Here is a 7,214-nt window from a genome sequence, read left to right as displayed (position 1 = left end):
GTATGTATGTATGTATGTATGTATGCTTGCATATATAATGCTTGAAACAGATTTCATTGTCTTATCGTCTAGTTTTCCCTATAATGCATCTGCATTTATAGCTGTATAAATCTACTCTCTTTCTCCACAAAGAGACATACATACATAAATACATACATACATTTATAGATACATATTCATAGAAAATAGATATATAAATAGATAGATAGATAGATAGATAGATAGATAGATAGATAGATAGATAGATAGATAGATAGATAGATAGATAGATAGATAGATAGATAGACAGACAGACAGACAGTGAGAGAGAGATCTTTGTCCTCTCCTCACTTGGTCGAAGCTTTTGTATATTCAAATACACGAAGACGTGGTAAGAATTAAAGAGTCAACTGGCAATGTCGTCTGTTCGTCATCCATTATTATCTCTGACATGCAGTCATCGGCTAAGCTCTTTCACTGTTCCACAAACATTTTCTATACGACTGTCCATTTGTTAATAATAAAACGAATATGCTAAATCGAAATACTCTACGCAAAGAATCGTAGAACATAAAAGGAAACGTGTATCCATAATAATAGCCATAGTAATAGAAGCAAGAATTCTTCAATGATATTACAGTATGAATTGATGATGAATTATGGTGAAGACTTTTGGATGATATTTGCCAACTTAAAACGCAAAAGTATTTCTATACGACGTATATTATTATTATTATTATTATTATTATATGTATGAAGAATAATACTTGCTATGATTAATAGATCGGGTTCAAAGTAGTTGTAGTAGTCGTAGTAGTAGTAGCGCCAAAATTTGCTGTAGTGTATGCTATTCTCGTTATAAAGATGCTAATGTAAGTATTTCCATATTAGTAACGGATAGAGAGAGAGAGAGAGAGACGCTCTATCTCTCACCACATATCTCATTTGTCACTTTATTTAACTCCTACTACATGGAATATCTTTATCTGTTAACGTACCATGATATTGGCATGGCGCAGTCAGTCTTTTCCTCGCGTGCGACACTATGACAAAATGTTGCAAGATGGTGCTAGCTTTGTGAAAATTCGCTGTGAAACCATCTGGTGAAATATTTCATATCTAGATCTTTCTTACTTTAAATGTTGGTTTAAAAACGATAAGATTTGGTTAAGTTTTTTTTTCCCCATAATTTTCTTCGGCCATGTAGGAGCACGTTTGTGGTCTTGTTTTTGTTTTTATTGTTGATCTTTTTATATGAAGCACAATAATAATAAAACAACCATTTAATTATCATACTTAATATATACAAACTGCCCATAGGCATGCTACTGCCACATGTATCATTTTATAGCATCTCATATGAAAGCATTTTGTTAAAATAGAATATCAGAGAGGGACGAAAATTCGTCCATGGGTGACTAGGAAAAAAAAAGTGCATCTGCTGCATTTCGGCTTTTGGGGCTTATTGGAAGCTAGCCACATACGCGAATGCGAATTGATAGGCTTTGATATACGAACAGAAAATGAATTAAATTTTCACTGATGATGCGAATAGCAGTCTAGTTGATCAAGAACTCGGTAAACACAACTGAAGCAGTAATTAATCAAAAGGGCCATTTATGTATCTTACTTAATGTATACACACCACTGTTACGCTAATTACTTTTGTATTTCTCTTAATATAACTCTTCTTATGAAATGACAGTTTTAAGAACATAATAGATATGGGAGAGAGGCGAAAATTTGTTCCAGTTACGGTCATCGAGAAAGCCAGATGCTTTTTCGATTTTAGGATCATTTTCAGCTGCACGTACTCGCGGCTGGCCTCATGTTTCTGATAGAGAAAAATGCTAATCATTTGTTGTCAATGATAGAGAAATTTATTAACCAAGCATTTACTAACATGGTGAAAATTCCGTCCGACTCAATAGAGACCTGGTATACAAGCAGGTGTTGGAAAGTTCTTGATGATAAAGTTATCGCGAAAGGCCTTCTTGGAGTTCTAAAGTTCTGCTCCGTCTTACAGGGCACACAAAAACAGGACACCTGTTGCAATAAGTCTGTGAACCTGCGAGGGAAATATGTTGAATAAAATTATGATTAACTGATCGTCCAGTATTTTCTTTCGCTCAAAACCAGGAACTTTTCAGCACTCCCTCGTACACACACACGTACACATACACATACGAGGGGTCCTGAAAAGTTCCTGGCCTTAATGGCCTCGTTGGATATCCAAACTTCCGAGTTCTTTTAAAGGGCTTAGATAAAAATTGAATGACAACTTCAATAAATGTGTGAAACAGAGGGAAAATGTCGAATAAAAAAATCATAATTAACTGATCCTCCTGTATTTTCTTTTACGTAAAACAAGGGAATTTTCAGGTATTTAATGAAAATATGCATTTATTTATATATTCGCATGTATGTATGTGCGTGGTAAAAGCCTTGCTTCTCAACCACATGGTTCTGTGTTGAGTCCCACTACGTTGCTACACGCTGCACCTTGATCAGGCGTCTTCTACCCAGGCCCCAGCCATCCGAAGAGTTATGAGTATTGTGTAGACGAAAACTAAAACAATCTTGTCGTATGTCCATGTGTGTTCCTGTGTGTATGCGTGCGCGCGCGTTGGAGTGTGTGTGTATGTGTATGTATGCGTATATATATATGTGTATATCTTTCTTTTCGTGTTTATCCCCAAACAGGACTTACGAATATGTTATATTCTTTATGTCCCCGTAAGGTAGTGGTTCCGTAAATGTAACCCATTGTATAACAACCAGACATAAAATAAATAGTGAGGTTGTTTGTTCGACTAAGAACCTTGAAAACCCTTCAAGATGGTGCTGAAGCATGACCGGAACCAAATGACTGCAACAAGTATATAAGAGATAGGATAAAAATTCAAAACATTTACGTTAACATTTCCATACTTTTAATGTTTTTCCGTGTTTATCTGTAGCGACGGTGTATATTTTTTCCTTCTTATGTTATGTTTTCTCTCGTTTGTTTCACGAGGAGATGTGTCTAATCGATAATTTGTATTGAATGTCGTCTAGAAAAGACTATATTTCCAAAATGAGTTGTTTTTTTTTAATAAGTAAAAAAAAAAAAAAAAAATGGTCGAATGAAACTCATCACAAACTTGAGTAAAAATTCCACACACACACAAATATATTAATCCAATTGTTAAGAAATTTGACAATATATAATCCGTAGCCCGCAGCACAAATAAAGACGTCTACCAACACAAGAAATAATAACGATAATGCTAATAATAATAATGATGATGATGATGATGATGATGATAATAATGATGATGATGATGATGATGATGAGGAGGAGGAGGAGGAGGAGGAGGGTGTTTTCTTTTATTGGCCACAAGGGCTTGAAACATGGAAGACAACATAAATGTTTATAATAATAATAATAGTAATAATAATAATAAATACTTTCAGTGCTGATATCAGAAGGGAATTCAGACTGAGAAAGTGTGGTGTGTTAGACTGAAGAGAGGCATAATCAAATGTATGGACTGGCTAACGATACCGTCGGGGGAGGTTATGAAGCAGATAGAAGAGACGGGCTATAGGTACTTGGGGATTTTGGAAATGGATAAATTGATGGAGAAAGAAATAACAGAAAAATTTAAGGTGGAGTACTTGCGCAGATTGAGACTGACCCTTAAGTCGAAATTACACGGACGGAATAAGATTGAATCTATCAACACCTGGACGGTTTCACTCCTTAGATATGGAGCAGGAGTAATCTCATGGACAGTAGACGAGCTAAACAGCTTAGAAAGACAAGGAAGTTGCCAACTACATACGGGACACTCCACCCAAAACGTGACCCGAACAGACTGTACGTACACAGAAAAAGAGGGGGAAGAGGACCTATTGGATGCGAACTCTGCATTAGAGCAGAAGAAATGAATATAGTATGGTATGTAAAAAATGCCACAGAACCGCTATTATTAGAAGGTCAGGCTTGGAGAAACTTTCAAAATACAAAGACCTGGAAATAGAGGTAACTCGAATGTAGAATCTAAAAACAGAAAGAATTCTTATCATAGAAAGTGCCTTAGGTATAATAAAAAAAATATTCAGACAAATACATAACAAAAACACCAGGACTTACAAATATATATAACATACAGAAAATTGCATTACTGGGCATTGCACACATCCTACGCAAAACACTTTCAATACAGTAACCATAAGAGCATCACAGCAAACCACAGCACATGCCCAAGGCACACAGAGCTGCGCTCGGTAGTGAAGTGAAAGCGTGTTATAAAAATAAAACTACTGAATAATAATCATAATAATAACAATAATAATAATAATAACCGCAATAACACTGAAAACAACAATACTTATAATATTAACAATATCAATAATCCTCACATTTTTTTTCTAATTTTGACCAAGTACAATAATTTTGAGGTAAAGAGTTAAGTCGGTTAAGCCGTGCCCAGTAGTAGAGTAGTCCTTTCTTTATCGACCCCAAAATGATGGCAGGCGAAGATGAGCTCCAAATGTAGTTCCGATGAAGGAAACATTACAAATAGAACTCACATAAAGGTTGCTTCGTTTATAATTTAAATTATATAATTGTAAAAATAAAGGAAAACGAAAGGAAGTAACGAGACGGAAAAAAGATGTATGTCAAACATTAGCCGGGGATACAGGCCTACATATACAGGAGGGGCTCTCAGTCACAGACCTCCTTATACAGAAGTGGGTCTCAGCTACAGGGGTTAAATGCCTTCTCGCAAGCGTCATTTTGGACGTATAAACAAAAAGCCTTCTCTCATAACACGTCGTCAATGGTAATCCAATAGATCTCTTTTAAGTAGCTTAAATTTCTCTCGAGACATTTCAAATACGATGGTTTCTTCAATACTGACATATTCATCTTCGAGGTGATATATTTTTCTGATACGAGGTCGCTTCTACACAAGACAAGAAATATTTGATAAACCGCCACTTATCATTAAACCAGACACTATTTTTCGACCTGAAGAAAAAATATCTACGTGATTGTCTCACCTTTTAGAAATCTCTTTCAAATTTCATCTTAGTATCTAATAAAAATGATCGATATATTAAATATTCTACTCTACTGTTTCATAAAAAATTCTGTTTTCTGTTGTTCACCTTAACATCTTATGAAATTAAGGATGTATTAAATATATTTTGTACTTCACAAAAAAATTCTGCTTCTTTTCTCATAAATTACCATCTTATAAAATGCAGATACATTAAATAACAATGTGTAACATAATGTTTTGTCATTAGCTACCAACTGTTATTTCTTATTTGTTTACCCCTAGGAATTATGAAAAATGGTTGTTTCCTTCAAACTTAGCTTACCCCAAACTTGTCTCCTCTTGTACAGCTAGAAATAAACTCAATTGTTTAGCTCACGATCCCTCTATTTACACCGCCATCTATGTAGTCCTTGAACATTCAAGAAAGACATTCAGTAACAGTTGTTTAAAGTAGAGGCTATTTGTCAACATAATGTGGCTGTCCTGAGAGGGACGATGTTACTGTTGTTTTAGGCCAAGAAACATAATTTCTAGCTAGCTATACGACACACTGTGTCCTTATGTTTTCAAACGGAGAGCTCAGCAGGCAATCCCATCTAACGCAAAACAACATTTGTGGACTAGTTCCTGATTTATTGCTCTGTATCAACACAGACTAGTTGCCAAGGCCAGATGGCGTTGCTGTTCGAAAATATAAAGATACAGATAGTATGTCGTATAGCTAGGTAGAAATGGTGTTTTGAGGGCTAAAACAATAATAACATCGTCCATTTCGAGACAACTACATTATGTTGGCAAATAGCATTTACTTTAAAGAACTGTTACTGAATATCTCTCGTTTTTTTTTATCAGTGGCTTTGTCAATTTGAAAAAGTAAATACATACGTATATATATATATATGTCTCTGTGTGTGTGTGTGTGTGTGTGTGTGTGTGCGTGCCAATCTATACAGGTGCAAGGCTACAATGTTAACAGGCAAGGTTACACAGAAACTCGCTCTGGAGTAGAATGTCAGTGACTACACGAACAATAATACAAACCGCCATGAATCATTCAATTGACGTTATGTGTCGAAGAATTGCTTTTCTTAACACAAATCTTTACAATTCTCACACTACGCACCTTTCTTTTACTTTCTCTATATTCAACTCGCAGCATTTAAATAGCTGTTGCACCTTTAACAGCGTCTCCAAAATTCTCTACAGCATGCCTCCGTCTGCATTTCTGTTTGAACATCTACTGCGAAATCTTTTCGTCTTTTATCCGCCATATTTCATTCTCTTTCAAAATTATCGATCATATTTCTTTTATATTTATTTGTTTCTCTGTTTGTTTTGGGCTTCTTTTAACATTATCTTTTCTTTTTTTTTTTGCACTTGAAACATGAGATAGTAAGCTAAGAATTTCATATTTATACTTGATTTAGTTTCATATCTTTCTCTCTTTTTTTTTTTTTACTGAATTCTTGTACAGATTTTCTCTTGCTTTATATAGCCATATTTCTGGTCTTTTCCTTCTGGTATTTTGATATTTTATTTAAAATTTTTTTGTCAAATATATTCCTGAATAAACATAACGAATGAAATATGTATGAATATATGAAGTACTGGACAAACTTAACTCTTATGCTATCTTTTTTTTTTATTTCTTCTGACTCTAAAATTGCAAATATATAAATCAACTACATAAATTAATGTGTATATAATCTGAATACGTAATCTTTTCATGTCCCATAATTTGATTTGCTAAACCATTTGTTTGCCGGAAATTTTAAGCAAAAACACAAACGTTGACTTATAAACATCTGTTATGTCTATAGCTGGCTGCTGTATCAATATAGAAGAATGTATGACTGTGCATAAATATATATACGTATACATACATACATACATACATACATACAGACAGACAGACAGACAGACAGACAGACAGACAGACAGACAGACAGATAGATAGATAGATAGATAGATAGATAGATAGATAGATAGATAGATAGATAGATAGATAAATAGATAGATAGATAGATAGATAGATAGATAAATAGATAGATAGATAGATAGATAGATAAATAGATAGATAGATAGATAGATAAATAGATAGATAGATAGATAGATAGATAGATAGATAGATAGATAGATAGATACATTTCTTTTATTAGCCACACAGGGCTCAACGAAGAT

The sequence above is a fragment of the Octopus bimaculoides genome, chromosome 21, assembly GCF_001194135.2.
Source record: "Octopus bimaculoides isolate UCB-OBI-ISO-001 chromosome 21, ASM119413v2, whole genome shotgun sequence".
Classification (NCBI taxonomy): domain Eukaryota; kingdom Metazoa; phylum Mollusca; class Cephalopoda; order Octopoda; family Octopodidae; genus Octopus; species Octopus bimaculoides.
Note: the sequence above shows the minus strand (reverse complement) of the source record.